Source organism: Ovis canadensis, chromosome 5 (assembly GCF_042477335.2).
Source record: "Ovis canadensis isolate MfBH-ARS-UI-01 breed Bighorn chromosome 5, ARS-UI_OviCan_v2, whole genome shotgun sequence".
In the NCBI taxonomy this organism is placed as follows: domain Eukaryota; kingdom Metazoa; phylum Chordata; class Mammalia; order Artiodactyla; family Bovidae; genus Ovis; species Ovis canadensis.
The window spans coordinates 26,985,081-27,005,950 of record NC_091249.1 but is presented as its reverse complement, the minus strand read 5'-3'; the positions used below and the strand labels follow the sequence as shown (position 1 = coordinate 27,005,950).

The 20,870-nt window shown below is 41.2% G+C and overlaps 2 long non-coding RNA genes across 2 annotated transcripts in view; both read right to left on the bottom strand.

The window, feature by feature from the left end:
- Positions 1 to 2,380: 2,380 nt before the first annotated feature.
- Positions 2,381 to 6,075, bottom strand: LOC138440906 (uncharacterized). Its single transcript, XR_011257172.1, has 2 exons — positions 5,792 to 6,075; positions 2,381 to 3,536 (listed from the first exon to the last, which is right to left on the bottom strand). It is a non-coding gene; the product is annotated as an uncharacterized lncRNA (long non-coding RNA).
- Positions 6,076 to 9,978: 3,903 nt separating this feature from the next.
- LOC138440905 (uncharacterized) overlaps positions 9,979 to 20,870 on the bottom strand; it is a 28,724-nt gene continuing 17,832 nt past the window's right edge. The window contains exons 5-6 of the long non-coding RNA XR_011257171.1: positions 12,694 to 12,804; positions 9,979 to 10,587 (exon numbers count right to left, since the gene is read on the bottom strand). This is a non-coding gene — a long non-coding RNA (uncharacterized lncRNA). The remainder of the gene's footprint in view (positions 10,588 to 12,693; positions 12,805 to 20,870) is intronic.

Genomic DNA, 20,870 nt, shown 5'->3' with positions numbered 1-20,870 from the left:
AGCTAGAAGCCTTTTTAAGAGATAGTGAGCTCAGGATGTCGGGGGCAAACAGGGCTTAGGAAGATAAGTAGTAAACTGAGGAATGTAGCATGAGTTACAACGTAATCACAAGTTAACTATAGGACACATTAGAAGAGGAAGGTAATAGATGATAAGGCTGATTCCGAGAGAATCACTGAAGCAGGAACTCGGTTTGAAGAGCAACAGTGATTTATGGAGATAATAAATCTGGGAGAGGGGGATCTGAAAATGTCAAACCTCTGGCCTAATGCTTTTGTAGAAGTGTAAAAGAGAATCTTAAACTTGAAATAAACAGGCAGTCCAAAAGAAAAATGAGAAGCTGTCTCATTTGCCAACACCGTTCACCTCTTCAGGTTGAATACCTGGCTGCTGGAGTTGGACTCCAGCAGTCTTCTGCATTGCAGGCTGATTCTTTACCAGCTGAGCCACCAGGAAGCCCAAGAATAATAGAATGGGTAACCTATCCCTTTTCCAGCAGATTTTCCTGACCCAGGAATTGAACCAGGTTCTCCTGCAGTGCAGGTGGATTCTTTACCAGCTGAGCTACCAGAGAAGCCAAAAATGTCTCTAGGAAAAAGATTTAAAAATTGGAAAATGGGCATTTCTTGGAATTGCCTTTCCCAGTTTTGACAGTAAATGGTAAAATACAACATAAGAAAGAAATGATGACCAGGGCTGACAACATTTAGGGATGAGGTTCAGGGTCCCCCTACCAACTAAGCCATCTGGTCTAGCAGAGTATTATCCAGGAGTGAGAGTTGAGAATGGATAGCACAGGAGGGAGACAATGAGAATCAACTGTGGCCCTGAGGGCGCCTATAGTAGCAGAGGCTATAGATTGACCCACTGACCCTCTTTTAAGTAGTAGTTTATCTTACTCACCCTTACCCCTAAAAACAACCCATGGAAACTATGAAAGAGAATATCAAAGAAATTATTTCAGTGAGCCCAGACTCTTTCATCTCCCTGTACATGGAAAATCGCTAAATTCCTTCCCTTGACATATCTGACTTCTTTAATTAACTATAATCTTTTGACTTTCAGGTTACCTTGTCTTTGTTGTAAAAGCTCCTCTATGTCCTAGCTCACCTCTGACCTTGGAACAGTTTCTCAGAATATCTGAAATGCTGTTTCCCAGGATACACTTCTCATTTGGCCTCCACTAAGACTTAACTTGCTGGGGACCTTCTGGGTGGTTCAGTGGTTAAGACTTTGCATTCCAATGCAAGGGATGCAGATTTGAGCCCTGGTTGGGCAACTAAGATCCCACATACCATGAGATGCGGCCAAAAACACATCAATAACAACAAAAAGCAGCAACAAAACAACTTAACTCGTAACTGTCATGTTGTGCAGTTTTTTCCAACAGGAGTTATGTTCCATGAGCCTGTTTCCCCACATCAAATTCTTCATTTAGAGACCCATGTACTCTGTTGGAGATACAGCACATAATGCTTGTCATTGACTTAGAGTGTATACTGCATTTTGCAAATTAGAATACCCTGTGTGTTCAAATGCCTACACTAAACATGATCATTCTTTATGAAATTAAACCTCTTCCTATGTCTTCTATTAGAATTTTTCATCTTTCCTATATTTTATACTTTCAGACTATATGTTCCTCTTTCCTTCTCTTTATAGTTATTTTATATTTGCCACATATATGTCCTTAATATTTTTCAACCCACTTTACCTGGGTTATTTCTGTCCCTCTCTTTAGAGATAATAAATGGAGCCCTCTCTAATAGCAACAAAGGTCTCCTGACATCAGCCATTACCAGGGGATATTTTTCAGTCTTCATTTTGATAGTTATTTCAAGAAAACCAAAACTATTAACCAGTTTATTTTTCTTCAGAAAGGACATTTTTTCTCCGTGATTTTGTGGACACCAAATAATCCATGAAACCTCCAAAGATTCATCAAGGGAAGAGCATTATAGAAAGTTGGTTCCTGTAGAAATTAAAGTTTCTCTGGGGGACACCTTGTAATTTTAAGTCAAGACAAAGAAAGAAAAAATTCTCCTTGGAGGAAATAAATCCATCTCCCTCCAAGGCTACATGCAAGGACACCACACTGGCTGAAAAATTTCCATTCTTTTATCTTTGCACCGAAAAACTAGCAAGGGGACATTCTTTTTGCCCCCTTCTGATGTCTATGTCAGAAGCTTTCTCTCTATTTCTCTTATACTTTAATAAAATTCTGTTACACAAAATCTCCAAGTGGTCAAGCCTGTCTCTGGCCCCGGATCAAAATCCTCTCCTCTGGAGGTCAAGAATCCTGGCATAGCACACGGCTCACAGCAGCAACTATTCACTTCTAGTTACTGGTAAATGATTTAGAAGACAATAAAGTCCCGAGTTTCATAGAACATACATTCTATTGGCCAGAAAATAAAATAACATGTAAATACATGTTACTGGTAAATGATTTAGAAAACAACAAAGTCCTGAGTTTCATAGAACATACATTCTATTGGCAGAAAATAAAATAACATGTAAGTACATGGTAAAACTAGACTTTCAGATAAGTGCCAAGAAGAGTATATGTCTAGTTAGGAAAATTATTTTAACATAAGGTTATTATTACATAACCATCTAGAACAATTCCATGTGTGGATCTGTCTAACTTTGTGTTACTCTGACAAAATGTTTGGAGGTAAAAGGAAGAAAAAAATGTCAGTTTAACCTTATTAAGGTGTGGTTTTCTGTGTCTGTGAAATACCCCACTGAGAACTTCGATTTCAGAGTGGCATGGATTGGTCTGGTGTTCTGTTTCGTGGTAGCAGTGGTGGTAAGTAGATTACACCCGGCTGAGTCTTACACATGATGCTTCAGTTCTTGGTTTGGCTCTCACATCCATAGAAAAGTCCTTCCCAACTTCTGACACCCATGCTTCACAGGTAAGCTCTCAGGGGACACAGTCCATGTTGTTGCAAACTGCAATCCAAATAGCCTATGGTATGGACTGTAGCCAATCCTGGGCTGTCTCCCACTTCTCCCTTCAGAAGTGAAGGCTTATTTTTCCAGGTGTAGTCAAACAGCAGCCCTGAGCCTTCTCTTTAAGTGCTGTGCCCAGCTAAGGAAGTCGCCTCACACAAGATCACATCATTTGGATCTCTTGCCGTGGGACCATAACTGACCACCATCTGAATCCACCACTGTGCTTGCCCCGAGGCTGCTACTGCTCCCAGTCACTGACTGAGCACATCAGGGAACCAGTGCTCATTGCCATGGTCACACAATGACACTGATCACCAGGGTCAGTTACCCTTGTCTGGAGGATGATTCCTGTTCTTAGCATGAAGAACCTGAAATGTCATGCAGTGGCATAGACTGAAGTTCAGTGGGACATTTTTCATGTCTCTGGAAGTATTGTCATTTTAGATGTCAAGGCTTTCAAACCTACAGAGGCCAGATATGTGGAGATCTGAAGCACAAATTCCTCATATGGCTCCTGGGAGTGACCTTACAAGGGTTCACTTCTTCTGCCAACCCTTGATTCCTGGATCCATGTCCTATAAACAGGAGATACAGCATATTATGACTGTCATTGGTTTAGAGTGTATAATGCATTCTGTGAATTATGCACCCAGAAATTCCTGTTGAATTCAAATGCATGCACTAAATACCATCATTCACTTGAAATTAGATGTGACCCCATAAATTCACTAAATTGTAGCTTTAACTTTTTCATGTCAGATATATTTAATTCTCTCATCAATTTTACACTTTACAGTTTATTACTCCCATTGTTGAGATGTCTGCAACTAAAGAGATTAAATAATTTTGTCAAGGTCACACAGATAGACCAAAATTCTTCTAGAAAGCCTGGCTCAAGGTCCCATTGTCTAAACCACAACTCTATACTGTTCTTCAGGAGAGTTATGTATCAAAATTATTTTCATAAAAAGAAAAAATAATAAAGCTATCATTAAGATAGTATAAGGCGAGTACAGAGAAAAAGAGAGTGAGCCTGGTAATCAGGCAAGAAGACAAAACTTATTAGAGGGAAACGAGAGGGAGACTGGCTCTTAAGGAGAACCAGTGTCCTCCCTTTCTGATGGAGTCTTTCTTATATCTTGCCAATGAAAAATTCACTGAAGGGATGATTAAGTTTTAGCCTGTAGCTGAGACCTGTGGTCACATAGCCAGAGGTCTGGAATCTGGTGGTCTTATAGCTTTAAGAAGGTAGGGGCCAGTGGGCAAACAGAATGTCATTTGGGTAATTTGTTCAGTCTTAAGGGTCACTGTGGTTTTATTCTTTGTGAGGTCAACATAATGAGCCATTTCAACCATTAGCCCCCATGGAGGCCCTTTCATTCCAGCCTGATTTGGGATAAGGGCCAAAGGTCAATCTTCTGTGGGACAAGGCTGTCATGGGGGTAAGAGAAGAAAAGGCTGGAATGTGAGTCAAGGGGATTTGTGTGGGGTTGAAATTTTTGATAATTTGAGTGAGTTAGAAGTAATTCATGGATAGTTTGGTTGGTGAAGGCTTGTAAGTGGTCCTGAAGAAATTTTGAAAAAGATTTATTAAACATGGTCCAAAAGTTAGAATAAGGCTAAGAAGGAGAGGGCCTAGAAGTTAGGATCCAGGGTATCCAATTCCAATTGCTTAGCCAGTTTTCCCATGAATTACTGAGGTGTTGATATATTCTTGGGGCCCTGTTTATCAGATTCCTTCCTGCTTCCTTTACAACACCTGATTTATTGGCATAGTAGCAGCAAGCTTCCTCCAAAAATAGACATAGGCCTCCTTTTTCTGCCGTGAGGTCTAACCTTCTTCTGTTTTGGAGGACCACTGCTGCCAGGGAATCTGGGTGGTTTGGGACAGTGATAAGGCTAGTAGTTATTTCTTCTAGGTTCTCAGTGAGGTCTTCAGAAAGGATTTGGTAGTAATTTAAAGAGGTTGTGAGTGAAGTCAATTTTCCAGCCCTCTCCTGGGATATACCCTCGTGCATGATGTGTTGGGAATGAGGGAACAGGCCTTAGGGCTCCCTGAGGTGAGACTGAAGAGCAGATAATGCAAGAGTGAGTGAGTGAGTGGTTGTAAGAGTGAGAAGGTTAGGTGATAAGAAGTCTTAAGAGATGATAAAGAGGTTTAGTGCCTATGTGTAGGGACTGATGAATGTTTGTAAGAATCTGCATGGACTGAGATCAGGGAAGGACATAGTGGCCCTGTTTTTGTAACCAATCTCCTTGTGGTTGGGCTCCCTCTTATAATATTCACATTTTTTTTTTCCTTCAGGGAGGTAAAGTAGCTTTATGTTGGGGATTACTATGAATTGTTGAGCCAGTGATAGGAGTGAGGCTAGTCTTGCTTCCCTGTCTGCAGCATTGTTGTCCCGTGAAATGTGGTTTGAGGCCACCTGGTCACCTCGGCAATGTATGATGCCTACTTCAGTTGGCATGTTCAGTTCAGTTCCCTGGTGGCTCAGAGGTTAAAGCGTCTGCCTGCAATGCAGGAGACCTGGGTTCTATCCCTGGGTCGGGAAGATCCCCTGGAGAAGGAAATGACAACCCACTCCAGTATTCTTGCCTGGAGAATCCCATGGATGGAGGAGCCTGGTGGGCTAAAGTCCACAGGGTCGCAAAGAGTCGGACACGACTGAGTGACTTCACTTCACTTTACTTCACTTCTTCAGTTGGCACGATCAGTTCAGTTCAGTTCAGTTCAGTCTCTTAGTCGTGTCCGACTCTTTGTGACCCCAATAATCGCAGCACGCCAGGCCTTTCTGTCCATCACCAATTCCCGGAATTCATTCAAACTCACATCCGTCGAGTCGGTGATGCCATCCAGCAATCTCATCCTCTGTCGTCCCCTTTTCCTCCTGCCCCCAATCCCTCCCAGCATCACAGTCTTTTCCAATGAGTCAACTCTTCGCATGTGATGGCCGAAGTACTGGAGTTTCAGCTTCAGCATCACTCCTTCCAAAGAAATCCCAGGGCTGATCTCCTTCAGAATGAACTGGTTGGATCTCCTTGCAGTCCAAGGGACTCTCAAGAGTCTTCTCCAACACCACAGTTCATTCTTAGGTGCTTAGCTGCCTTTAAAAGCTGGAATATAAGCAGGGTGTTAGTTATAGGAGAGCCTTTAGTATATAGGAGCCCTCATTCTTTTCAGATAGCAGCATGAGTGTATGATGTGGAAAGTATATTGAGTCAGTGTTTGTTTGCTTTCTTGTTAGCTGCTAGGGTAAGTGCTCTAGTTAGTGCAGTAAGTTCTGCCTTTGGGAAGAGGTTCCTGAGGGGAGAGCTTGGAAGTCAATAATTTCAGTGTTAGAGACAATTGCATATCCAGGTACATTTTTCCTTTTGATTTTGTAGATAAGCTGCCATCAATATACCAAGTAAAGTCAGGGTTATTTAAAGGGGTTGAAGAAATGTGGGAGAAATGGGCATTTTTTTTTGCCTCTTTGCAAGTATGGATGGGGGGGGCACAGAAGAATTAGGGATAAGGGTGGCAAGGTTGAGAGTAGGACAGTGTTCAAAGGAGAAGTGGGGAGATTCGAGAAGGATAACATGAATTAATTGGACATGTGAAGCAGACAGAAGGGTCATGGATTTGTGAGAGAGTAAGTCCTTAAAGTCATGTGTTACTGGTGGTTCAAAAGAAATTTTCTTACTTTCCTGAGCAAGGAGTGCTGCTGCTGCCAAAGCACATAGGCAGGCTGGCCATCCTTGAATTGTGGTATCTAATTGCTTTGATAGATAAGCGACAGGGGTGATGGAGGGGCCCTGATTATCCCAAAACTCCTAGTGCAATTTTGTCTCTCTCAGTAGTGTAAAGGAGTGAGAAAGGTCAGGAGGTGTTAGTGCTGGGGCTGAGAATGACTTGCTTAAGGGTGTTAAAGGCTGAACGAATATTTGATTTTAGCTCTAAGGTTTCTGGAAGACCCCCTCAGGTGGCTTGATATATGAGGGCAAAATTAGAAATCCAGAGGCATAGATATCCAGCTAACCCCAAGTAGGACAAAATCTGTTTCTGATAAAGGGAATGGTAGGGTGGATATAAGGGACTTTCTATCAGTAGTTAATATATCTTTTGGTTGATGATAAAAGGACTCCGAGATAGGTGATTCTAGGAAGAGAGAACTGAACCTGGGTGGGAGATACTCAGTAGCCCTAACTGGCTAAAAATTGAGGAGTTGTATAGTAGTTGTTGAGAGTGTGTAAGTGAAGGACTACAAAGGAGATCATCCACATATTGGAGGATAGTACTCACAGAGCAAGATCAAGAGAGGTTTGGGTTGATGCTGGAGCTTGGCCAAAGAAATAAGGACTATCATGAAAGCCTTGTGGGAAGACTGTCCATGTCAGCTGTTGGGAGCAATGATTGTCTGGATTGGTCCAGATAAAGGCAAAGAGGTCTTGAGAGTCTCTGTGTAAATGGATGGTAAAGAAGGCATTCTTGAGATCTAGAACAGTGAAGTGGGTATTGGAGGAGGGAATGAAAGAGAAGAGCATAGGGATTTGGAACTACTGGGTATATGGGGACAACAGCCACAGTGATAAGTCTTGGGCCCTGGACCAGGTGATAGGAGTCATTTGGCTTTTTGACAGGTAAGATAGGGGTGTCATAGGGAGAGTGGGTTGGGCACAAGAGGCCCTGACATAGGAGTTTAGTGACAACAGGCTTAAACCCTTGTTGATATTTTTGGGAGATGGGGTATTGTGGTTGATTGGGGAAATTTAGAGGGGTCTTTGAGATGGATATGAATTGGGAGGATGGTGAGAAGTTGTATCCCAATCTATGGAGTTTATGGACAAAGAGGGCAACTGGGAAGAGGAAGAGGAGGTGGGGTTGAGGAGCAGTAGCCAGTTTAGATCAGAGGGTGGGCTTGGGATAGTAAAAGAGGCTTTGAATTTTGACAGAAGGTCTCTCCCAAGAATAGGAGTGGGGCACTTTGGGAGTATGAGAAAAGAATGGGAAAATGGGGTATCTTAAAGTGTGTAAGGTAGAGGCTCAGTTATTCATGGCATAGATACTGTCAACCCCTGTAAGAGACCTGAGGGTTGGTTTTTCCAGAGTAGGCAGGCATAGTAGAGTAAGTGGCCCCCATGTTGATGAGAAAAAGAAGTCGGCTTACCTGTCACTGTGAAAGCTACCCTGGGCTCCGCAGAGGTGATGAGAACTAAGGTGATAGCTTATTTGCCCCACAGCGTGTGAGATGCTTGTTTCTCGCCCAGGGAACAGACCTACATTCCCCACACTGCAAGGGACCTAGTGCCCCAGGTGTCACCATGGACTGGACTGTGTGTGTGTCTAAATATGTTCTGTGATCAACAACTCTGAGCTTTGCTCTAGAGATAAGACATGATAGATACAGGCAGAAGGCAATCCTTAACTATTCCCCTTACTTTTCCCATTACCTTTGAGATAAGAATGATAAAATTGATTTCCAAATTCCTGAAGCTTATGGGGTTTCTATCCAGTGTAGATACACTTGTGAAAGATAAAAGGTGAAGAATTGGCGAGTCTTATCTGAAATTTATTACACTCAAAAGGATTCTCTTTTATGTTGAGTTCAAAAATGTTTAGTATGGGACTTCCCTGGTTGTTCAGAGGTCAAGACTCTGCATTCCAATGCAGGGGGGATGGGTTTTATCCTTTGTCAGAGAACTAAGGTCTCATTTGCTGCAGATGCAGTCAAATATTAAAAATAAAATGCTAAGTATGATAGGAGGAATCAACAAGGGCTTTACCACATTTGTCACATTTCAGTGACTTCTTTTCCAATGTCATTGTATATAGCAAGTAAGCATTGAGGAGCAAAAAAGGTTTACCTACGTTCCTTACACAAATATGGTTTCTCTCCAGTGTGACTTCGCTTGTGTGCAGTAACAGGCGAAAAGTGAAAGTGAAGTCGCTCAGTCGTGTCCAACTCTTTGCGACCCCATGGACTGTAGCCTATCAGGCTCGTCCGTCCATGGGATTTTCCAGGCAAGAGTGCTGGAGTGGATTGCCATTTCCTTCTCCAGGGGATCTTCCCAACCCAGGAATCGAACCCAGGTCTCCTGCTTTGCAGGCAGATGCTTTACCGTCTGAGCCACCAGGGAAGCCCAACAGGCGAAGAAGTGGTAAATATTTTCCCACGTATATCATTCAGAAGGCTTCTCTCCAGTGTGAGTTCTAAAATGCTCAGTAAGATGTGAGGAAACAGCAAAGGCTTTCCCATATTTGTCACACTTAAAAGGCTTCTCTCCAGTGTGAATTCTAAAATGTTTAGTAAGACTTGAGGAATCAGTATAGGCCTTCCCACATTTGTCACAGTTAAAAGGCTTCTCTCCCATGTGTGTTGTCACATGTCGAGTAAGGGCTGAGCATTCAGTGAAGGCCTTTCCACATGTGTCACACTTACAAAGCTTCTCTCCAGTGTGTCTTTTCATATGTTTAGTAAGGTATGAGCATCGAGTGAAGACCTTCCCACATATGTCACACTTATAAACCTTCTCTCCAGTGTGTGTTTTCATATGTTGAGGTATGAGGTATGAGGTAGGTATGAGGTATGAGGGTAGAGTGAAGGTTTTCCCACATGTGTCATACTTAAAAGGCTTCTCTCCCATGTGTGTTTTCATATATCTAGTAAGAACTGAGACTTGAGTGAAGACTTTCCCACATCTGTCACATTTAGCAGTCTTCTGCCCAGTATGAGATTGTAAATGACTAAGAAGATTACTGGAAAACTGAAAGGCTTTCCCACATGTGTTACACTTACAAGGCTTCTCTCCAGTGTGTGTTCTCATATGTTGAGTAACTTGTGAGGCTCAAGCAAATGCTTTCCCACATCTGGCACATTTAGCAGTCTTCTGCCCTGTATGAGATCGTAAATGTCTAAGAAGATTACGAGAAGATGCAAAGACTTTCCCACATGCGTCACACTTAAAAGGCTTCTCTCCAGTGTGCGTTTTCATATGTTCAATAAGGCAAGAGGGGAAAGTAAAGGTTTTCCCACATTCTTGACATTTATAAGGTTTTATTCCAGCATGAATTCTACTGTGAACATGAAGGTATGACAATGACCCAAAAGCTTCCCCACATTCCTTATATTCATAGGGTTTCTCTCCAGTGTGAGTTTTCAGATGTCCAGTGAGGTCTGAGGATCGATGGAAGTCTTTCCCACATTCTTTACGTTTATAGGGTTGCTTTCTAGTATGAGTTTTCATATGTCCAGTGAGGTTTGAGAATACAGCAAAGTTCTTCCCACATTCCTTACATTTGTAAGGTTTTATTCCAGCATGAAATCAACAGTGAACATGAATCAATGAGAACAACCTAAAGGCTTTTTCACATGTGTCACACTTAAAAGGTTTCTCTCCAGTGTGTGTTTTCATATGTGTAATATCTGGAGTCAGCCTGACAGCTTTTCCACACTGATTAAACATGGGGGATTTTTCCCCAGTAAAGGGTTTGTTGTGTAGAGTATGGAAGCTCTTTCCATACTGATTATCTTCATAAAAATTCCTTCCATTTTCAGGGCTCCTGTGTGTCCTAAGGTAAAAGTGGTCACTGATGTCTTTCTTGCTTCGCTCACAGTCATACAGTTCCTGTCCATTGTGGCTTCGTGTCTGTGGAAAAATGAATGGATGATGATTCAAAGCTTTCTCAGACTCATTAACCGATCCTATCCATCTCCAAACAGAAACGTCATTACAATGATGATGATGATTTTTAACATTTTCATTATATTCATATAGTTCCTATTCTGTTGATTTCTTTCAAGTTAAATGATGAAATCCTTCTGACACAATGAAATGCCATATACTCTAATGGTAAAACAGTTCACTGCAATTTCATTGAACTGTTCTCAAAATTCAAAGTCTAATTACATACGTGAGAATGATTTCTTGAGGAATTCTGATGCATCTACTTTGAACCTCAGGTTAGGATATCCCCAAATTGAACATAATCAAAATTTGTTGACAGACACTGCTATCTTTGGAATAAATGCCACTCAAATATCTACCACTAGTGTTCATCTTGTAATGAAATCCCAACGTTAACTGAAAGGAAAATAAGAAATATTTCTTATGAACTTACTGATCTTACCATTTGTACCCTATTTGGTATTTTTTCCCACAAAGTATCCTGCTGAATTTTCAAGTCATTGGATTTAATTTGCATTTCCTATTCTAAAGTAAAAGAGAATAATAAATTTAAGACTGCAAAAAGAAGTGGATGTTAAAGCAGTTAAAAACAATAAGGCTCATGTGAATAAGTTTCTAAACTAAACATACCTTTTAAAAAGGCAAGACAGAAAAGAGGAGCTTGATTATGACAAAAATTAAGAATATATATATATGTAGTCAAAATTCAGTACTTGATTTAAACGATGAGTCTTATGAAAAAGTGAAAATGAGGAAAAGAGAATACTATTAGGGAAAGTTCTGGATAAAAAGTATACATCAACATGATAAAACTAAGGGACTTTCCTGGTGGTCCAGTAGTTAAGAACTCATCTACAGTGCAGAGGTCACATGTGAGATCCCTGGTCCTGAAACTAAAAATGCATGTGCTCTGGAACAGCCAAGCCTGTGTGCCACGACTAATGAGCCTGCACTGTCGAGCCCGAGTGATGCAACTAGTGAGTCTGAGGCCCTGGAGCTCATTCTCTGCAACAAGAGAAACTACCCAATGGAAGCCTGCACACCAAAAGTAGAGGAACCCCTGACCGCTGCAACTACGGAAAGCCTGCACACAGCAACTAAGAGCCTATATACAACGATGAAGACCAACATAGCCCAAAGGAAAAAAAAAGACATAACAAATAAAGAAACAGAAGGCTATTTTTTGAGATCATAGGAAACTCTGATAAAATGAAAAGTAAGTATGTATGAGATGTTGAGGAAGTTACAGAGCATTAGAAACCAATGTCCTCAGCCTTCTGAAGGAAAACATCTCACTAAGTTTCCTTCTTATAAACCCAAAACACACTGAAATTTAACTGACGTGGGAAGTTCTTTATAATCTCTCACCTTGGAGGATTCGTCTCTCCAGTCTTCAACTTTTCTTTTTTTTAACCAAGATATCAGATTGGGTTTGAATGCCTGATATCTTGTTCATAAGGAAAGATACATTAATGAAAAAGTACCTGCCAAACACGACAAAACTTCCCATGGATCAGGTCCTATATCTAATCAAGTCTCTAGAATGAATGTGGTCCTATTTTTTAAATAGATAAAAAGGCAAACAACCCCTCTTTCTGTGTCTAAAAAGAGATAGCATCTCTGGCCCATGAAAACATGTTCAGACGTATACAAACATTTACAAAGTACTGAGAATGTTATTAAAATAGGAAATGAAGTAAACGTAAAAGAGATGTTTGGTCTCATGGAGAAGCCGCTAAACTAGTGGTTGCCAAATGACAGTGTCCAAGAGAATAATGTCCATTGCTTGTTAAAACAGAAATAACTAGGCCCAAATTTCAAAGTTTCATTCACTGTGCCACAGGTGAACTCTTGAGAATGCGTATTTCAAACAAGAGTCATGATAATGTTGTTAGTTCTCAAAGCACATTGTTACAGAAAGTATACTGGAGTAAAACTCATTCCTTAGATACGAGTGTCTACTAGTTTCCATTGTGTTCAGATTGGCATCACCCATCTTGGAACACAGAAGGTATAGCACATATATGTCCGTTCCCTAAGAGTGTACTGGAATGATGGCAGCCTTACCTGTTGTGGTCAGGTTCTTGTAGTTTTCCAGCATCACATTTCTATGGGGTTCAGTAAAGTCCACCCTTCCTGGGTGAAGTACACAGCCACATCAGCGAAGATCACTGAGTCCTAAACCATCACACACAAAGTAGTTTCAGTAAAGTAAGATCTCCAACAATGTACAGTGGAGAATGAGGAAGGCAGTGTCAATTTCAACAGAGGGATTCAAGGTCTGTCATCATCTGTCAGAGGACACAATAATCTTAGGTCCTCTTCTTTCTAGCCACACTCACTCGTGATGGATATGGAACCAATAACACAATCCTAAGCAAATTACACACACTTGTGCAAGCTGATAGATAAATAAGTTCACTGAGAAATATTCACTCTCACTCCTTACCATGTCAGAACAGTCAAAATAAAAAACCATGTAGTGGCAATCAACAGACAATATCAGAAGGTAATTACTGAAATACTAAGATCATTTAGAGTAATTCCTCATCAATAGGAGAGCTTCCATATAGGGTGGAAATTTAAGAGGGACTCAGACTGGCTTTATTCCTTTAAGAAGCTTTGGACACAGGTCTGCCCAGAAGGAAATTTTCCATATGGCGCTTGCAGTAGGTCACTTTGTATAAGGATACCTTATCTTCTAACCTGAGAACAATCACTCAAACACTCAGACACCATCCAGTATGCCTCTCTCTTTTCCTCAGGATGGCATAAAGGGTCCTTAGAAAGAAGATCTAGGAGAAAAGAAAGAAGGCATGGGGATCCAGAGATGATCATAATTCCCACAATCACTGCCTGAGAGTCATTCGAAATTCCAAAACATCCCTGCATACTCATGAAATCTCACACTGAGAAGAAAGTTGGTGAAGTAGGACCCTGAGTGCACCTCCCACTCAGGAACATATCAAAAATACATCTATATGGACCCCTTCTCACTGAAAATAAACTGGAGATGGTCAGAGTGATGTTCAAAACCAAGGCTATAAAAAGATCCACAGAGTAAGGTACAAAAGGAGGGGGACTGTTCTGGTTTTTGTGTTGCTGCCAAGCAAGAGTGCACACTTGAGGGTATGCGGCAGATGTCAACCCAGCACTGCATCTGAATAAGGTGAGTTAGGCCAGTGCTGGCACTTGTGGAGGTGGTGGATCAGGAGCCGTCTATAACCTGACTGGTTTCCTGGACAGTCTCAGCGTGTGTCTGGCCCACAGAAACTCTCCTGTTCCAGTGTTGCTCCCTCTAAGTCAAAGATACCATTGTTGAGAGGAGAGTGAGAACATACATGGAGGGAACAGATCCAACTCAGACTCAACACTCAGGGCTTTTTCTTCCAGCATCTTGGAACTAGATCTGGCTCCTGCTGCCACTGACAGGGCAGCAATAGCCACAGTGCACAGGAGAAAAAGCAGCTCACACAGGGTTCTGGCTCTTGTCCCTCTATCACCAGTACATCTTCCCAACAAGGACACCCCGAGAAAAAGACATAATGGATACTGATTTCATTATAGTCTTTGTTTTAGAGATATGGATAACAGTATGGAGATTTCTTAAAAAATTAGGACTAAACCTACTATATGACCCAGCAATCACTATTAAATTACACATGTACCCTCATGTTCATTGCAGCAATATTTACAATAGCCAGGATATGGAAAAAATCTAGATATTCACTGACAGGTGAATGGATAAAGCAATCATGGTGTGTTTATACAGTGAATTTTATCTGGCCACAAATAGGGATGAATTTGAGTCAATTGTAGTAGATGAATCTAGATGGTCTTATATAGTGAAGTAAGTCAGAAAAACAAGTATCACATGTTAACGCATATATATGGAATCTAGAAAAATGGTACCAATGAACCTGGCATAGGAGAAACCTGTGGACATAGCAGGGGAAGGTGAGGGTGGGATGTACTCAGAAAGCAGCACTGACACCATCAGGTAGAAAATAGTGGGAAGTTGCTAAAAAACACAGGGAGGCCAGCCTGGTGCTCTCTGATGACCTACAGGGTGGGGCAGGGGGAGAGGAGGGAGATTCAGGAGGGAAGTGATACACACACACACATACACACACACACACACACGGAGGTATAAAGTCATGAGCCTTTCATGCAATTATATGACCAAAACCAACACAAAATTGTAAAGCAAAAGAATTCTAGGGCTTTCAAGATTGCTCAGTGGTAAAAAATCCACCTACCAATGCAGGAGACATTGGTTCAATCCCTGGATCAAGAATATCCCCTGGATAAGGAAATGGCAACACACTACATTATTTTTGCTTGGGAAATCTCATGGACAGAAGAGCCTCAAGGGTCTCAACGGTCACTGTGATTTTATTCTTTGTTTGTGAGGTAAACATAATAAGCCATTTTAACAATGAGCCCCTATGTAGGCCCTATCAGCCAGGACATGGAAACAATCAAAATGTCCACTGACAGGTGAATGGATAAAGAAACTGTGCTATTAAGACATTTATACAATGAAATATTACTCAGCCATAAACAGGAATGAATCTGAGTCAGTTGTGTAGTGAGGTAAATGAACCTAGAGCATCTTATACACAGTGGAGTAAGTCAGAAAGGGAAAGCAAGTATCGTATATGGAATCTATAAGAATGGTACTTATGAACTTTAGTAGAGAATGAACTTGTGGACACAGTAGGGGAACATGAGGGTAGGACAAATTGAGAAAGTAGCACTCACATATATACAGTATCATGCGTAAAACAGTGAAAGTCATTCAGTCATGTCTGACTCTTTGTGACCCCATGGACTATATAGTCCATGGAATTCTCTAGGCCAGAATACTGGAGTGAGTAGCATTTCCCTTCTCTAGGGGATCTTCCTAACCCAGGGATCAACCCAGGTCTCCCGCATCGTAGGCTGATTCTTTACCAGCTGAGCCACAAGGGAAGCCCAAAACAGTTAGTGGGAAGGTGCTAAATAATACAGGGAGACCTGCCTACTGTTCTGTGATGACCTAGAGGGGCAGGATGGGGGGAGGGCAGAGAGACTCAGGAGGGAAGAGATATGCATACACACACACACACAACTAGGACTGTTTGCAGTGTTGTATGGCAGCAACCAACACAAAACTGTAAAGCAATAAAACTAAAATAAATAAATAAATGGCAACCCACTCCAGTACTCTTACCTGGGAAACCCCACAGAAAAAGAAGCCTGGCAGGAGGCAGTCCATGGGGTTGAAAAAGACTTGGATATGACTTAGTGACTAAACAACTAATACTGCTAACGGAACTTGGGAAAAGAATGAAAGAACATAGTAAGAATGTAACAAGCAACATAAACATAAAAAGGAACCAGTCAAAAGTAAGAATATAGTAACTGAAGTGAAAAAAAAGACTAGAAATTATTAACAGCGCACTAGGTGACATAGGTAGAGAAGGAAATGGCAACCCACTCCAGTATTCTTGCCTGGAGAATCCCAGGGACAGAGGAGCATGGTGTGCTGCCATCTATGGGGTTGCACAGAGTTGGACACGACTGAAGCAACTTAGCAGCAGCAGCAGCAGCAGGTGACATAGGAGAAAGCACAACTGATCTGGAAGATAGAATAAAAGAAATTACTCAATCGGAAAGAGAGAAAGAAAAAACAAATAAAAAAATAAGGACAGTTTAAGAATCATTGCTTTCACTGCTGTGGTCCTGGGTTGGCTTTCTTGTTGAGGAACAAAGATCCTGCAGGTTATGCTATTTGGCGGAAAGAACAATAACAGCAACAGTTTAAGGAACCTCTGGGATAATAAGAAGCATCTAACATTCTCATTATAGGGTTACCAGAAGGAGAAGAGAGAAAGGGATCAAAAAATGTATTTGATGAAAATATGGAGTTGACTGTGGCTCAGATTATGAGCTCTTTTTTTTTTTTTTAAAATTTCAGGGTTACATTGAAAAAAGTAGGAAAAACCACTAGGCCATTCAGGTATGAAAAAGTGGAAACAGTGGCAGATTTTATTTTGGGGGGCTCTAAAATCACGGCAGACGGTGACTGGAAGCCACAAAACAAGACATTTGCTCATCAGAAGAAAAGCTTCCAAACCTAGACAGCGTATTAAAAATCAGAGACATCACTTTGCCAACAAAGGTTCATATAGTCAAAAATGTGGTTTTTCCAGTAGTCATGTGCGGATATAAGACTTGGAGCATAAAGAAGGCTGCTGCTGCTGCTAAGTCCCTTCAGTCGTGTCCGACTCTGTGCAACACCATAGATGGCAGCTCACCAGGCTCCCCCATACCTGGGATTCTCCAGGCAAGAACACTGGAGTGGGTTGCCATTTCCTTCTCCAGTGCATGAAAGTGAAAAGTGAAAGTGAAGTCGCTCAGTCGTGTCTGACTTTTAGCGACCCCATGGACTGTAGCCCACCAGCCTCCTCCGTCCATGGGATTTTCCAGTCAAGAGTACTGGAGTGGGGTACCATTGCCTTCTCTGAAAGAAGGCTGAGTGTGGAAGAATTGATGCCTTTGACCTGTGGCATTGGAGAAGACTTTTGAGAGTCCCTTGGACAGCAAGGAGACTGAGCCAGTCAAGCCTAAAGGAAATCAACCCTGAATATGCACTGGAAGGACTTATGCTGAAGCTGAAGCTCAGATACTCTGGCCAGCTGATGCAAAGAGCTAACTCACTAGAAAAGACCCTGATGCTGGAAAAGATTGAGTGCAAGAGGAGAAGGGGGTGATAGAGGATGAGATTGTTGGATGGCACCTTTGACTCAATGGACATAAGTTTGAGCAAACTCTGGGAGATAGTGAAGGACAGGGAAACCTGGCATTCTACGGTCCAGGGGGTCACAAAGAGTCAGCTACAACTAAGCAACAAATAGCAACAACAAATAGCAAAATAAACTATCGACAAAATCTAAAGACAATCTACTGAATGAGGGAAAATATCTGCAAATGATATGACCAATAATAGGTTCAGTTCAGTTCAGTTCAGTTCACTCAGTCGTGTCTGTCTCTGTGACCCTATGAACTGCAGCATGCCAGGCCTCCCTGTTCATCACCAACTCCCAGAGTTTACCCAAACTCATGCCCACTGAGTTGGTGATGCTATCCAACCATCTTATCCTCTGTTGCCCCCTTCTCCTCCTGCCCTCAATCTTTCCCAGCATCAGGGTCTTTTAAAATGAGTAAGCTCTTAAAAAAAAAAAAAAAAAAAAGAGTAAGCTCTTTGCATCAGGTGGCCAAAGTATTGGAGTTTCAGCTTCAACATCAGTCCTTCCAATGAACACCCAGGACCGATCTCCTTTAGGATGGACTGGTTGGATCTCCTTGCAGTCCAAGGGACTCTCAAGAGTCTTCTCCAACACCACAGTTGTAAAGCATCAATTCTTCGGCACTCAGCTTTCTTCACAGTCCAATTCTCACATCCATACATGACCACTGAAAAACCATAGCCTTGACTAGATGGACCTTTGTTGGCAAAGTAATGTCTCTGCTTTTTAATATGCTATCTAAGTTGGTCTTTATTTAACTTATATGCAGAGTACATCATGAGGAACGCTGGGCTGGAAGAAGCACAAGCTGGAATCAAGATTGCCAGGAGAAATACCAGTAACCTCAGACAGGCAGATGATACCACCCTTATGGCAGAAAGTAAAGAGGAACTAAAAAACCTCTTGATGAAAGTGAAAGAGGAGAGTGAAAAAGTTGGCTTAAAGCTCAACATTCAGAAAACGAAGATCATGGCATCTGGTCCCATCACTTTATAGCAAATAGATAGGGAAACAGTGGAAGCAGTGTCAAACTTTATTTTTTGGGGCTCCCAAATCACTGCAGATGGTGACTGCAGTCATGAAATTAAAAAATGCTTACTCCTTGGAAGGAAAGTTATGACCAAGTGAGCCACCAGGGAAGCTCTCGATTGTTTTTTTATAGATTAGAGAAATATGTTGACATTTTTTTAATGTTAAGGCTTTGTAATGGCATTTACAAAGTTCCTAGTTTCAGCTGGCACCGTAAAGATACATTCCTTTTAAGTTATATGATTTTAGGTTCTCAATTAACAAAGGTCAACAGACATGGACAAAGTCTAGAAAATGCTCAACATTGACAAATTAGTTCAAAAACTAGAGAATTTGTCTTCAAAAATAGCTATTTCTACCAAAATGGGAAGAAAGGTATTGTTGTTGGATTAAACTACAATTTTAAATATCATCATCCCTTGGAAAATATCACTATAGCTTGAAAAAGCACATTGACTTACAACTCACACTTTTGATCCTTGGAACGACATTTTTAATTCCAATACACAGTACACAGTGTGCTTTTTTTCCCCCCAAAGTGATTTATTATAAAAACGCTTGCTCCCTCTCAATGCTGACTTAGTTCAGCAATGCAGCTCCATTCTTTTAAGCATTCTAGTCAAGTGTTAGTCACTCAGTCGTGTCTAACTCTTTGCGGCCCCATGGACTGTAACCCACCAGGCTCCTCTGTCCATGGAATTCTCCAGGCAAGAATACTGGAGTGGGCTGCAATTCCCTTCTCCATGCAGTGTGCTTCTGAGTCAGTAGTTTTATACTGGATGCCCTTTAAAGCAACCTTCCTGAATGTTAAAATAATCTATGATTTTTTCATTAAACTTCTGAGCAAATTTGCTAATATGTTTATCAAGAGTAATGTTTCCCTTTCTTTCTTTAAAAAATATTTATTTATTTATTTATTGCCTGCACCAGGTCTTTGTTGGGGCACGTGAGATCTAGTTCCCTGACCAGGGATTGAACCTGGATCCCCTGCATTGGAAGCTGGGAGTCTTAGCTATGGGACTACCAGGGAAGTCCCTTCCTTTCCTTTTTAAAAGTAATTTAAAAGTTTATTTTTATTGAGGTAATAATGATTTACAAAATTATGTAACCTTCATGTGTACAAAACCAAATGCCTTAATAAGTCTTTTCTGCTGCTGCTAAGCTGCTTCAGTTGTGTCTGACTCTGTGCAACCCCATAAACGGCAGCCCACCAGGCTCCCCTGTCCCTGGGATTCTCCAGGCAAGAACACTATGAAAATGAAAAGTGAAAGTGAAGTCGCTTAGTCGTGTAGGACTCTTTGTGACCCCTAGACTGCAGCCCACCAGGCTCCTCTGTCCATGGGATTTTCCAGGCAAGAGTACTGGAGTGGGGTGCCATCGCCTTCTCCGAAGTCTTTTCTAACACTCTTTTATTAAGACATCCCACAGTTCACTATAGTGTGCATTCTGCCTTGCTGCAGTAAGTAATAAATCCAACTTGCTTAACTCTGTGTGTTCCTGGTAACCTTTGGCTAAAGACCACTGATAATATCAAGAAAAACTTAACTTGGGGGTGTGTGGTAATGGTGCTGTGATAATGCTAAAAACTTCTGTTAAAAGTTTGTTTAAAAATTTTTAACTGAAGCATATTAATATATATGTCATGTTAGTTTCAGGTGTACAGCAAAGTGATTTACTTATATCTATTGTATACATATATGTATGTATACATGTGCATATATATATATACACAGACACACACATTTATAACTATATATTATACATATACATACATGGGCTTCCCTGGTGGCTCCATGGTAAAGAATCCACATGCCAGCGCAGGAGACGAAGGTTCGATCCCTAGGCTGGGAAGATCCTCTGGAGAAGGAAATGGTGGCCCACTCCAGTATTTTGGCCTGCAAAATTCCATGAACAGAGGAGCCTGGCAGGCTATCGTCCGTAGGGTCACAAAGAGTTGGACATGACTGAGTGACTGAACACAGCCCAATAGATCAAAGTAGAAAATAGTATGATCAACTCAATAACACACTAAAAATGTCTGACAGTACCCAACACTGCCTAATGATTTAAAAATACTTTTAGCCAACCCTATTAAAAAAAACCCCTCAACTTTTAAAATGGGCAAAATATGTTTTTCTAAAGAAAAATACAATGGCCATTAAGCATATGAAAATATGCTTATTATTAATCACCAGGGACATGCAAATTAAAACCACAAGATACTACTTGACACTCATTTTGATAATTATTATCAAAAAGACTAACAACTGGTGAGGATGTGGAGAAATCAGAACTCTTATTTGCTGATGGGAAAGAATAATGGTGCAGCTGCTTTAGAAATATTTGCATTTTATCAAAAGGTTACATATACGATTATCATAAGAATCAGCATTCCACTCCTAGGTATAAACCCAAGAGAGA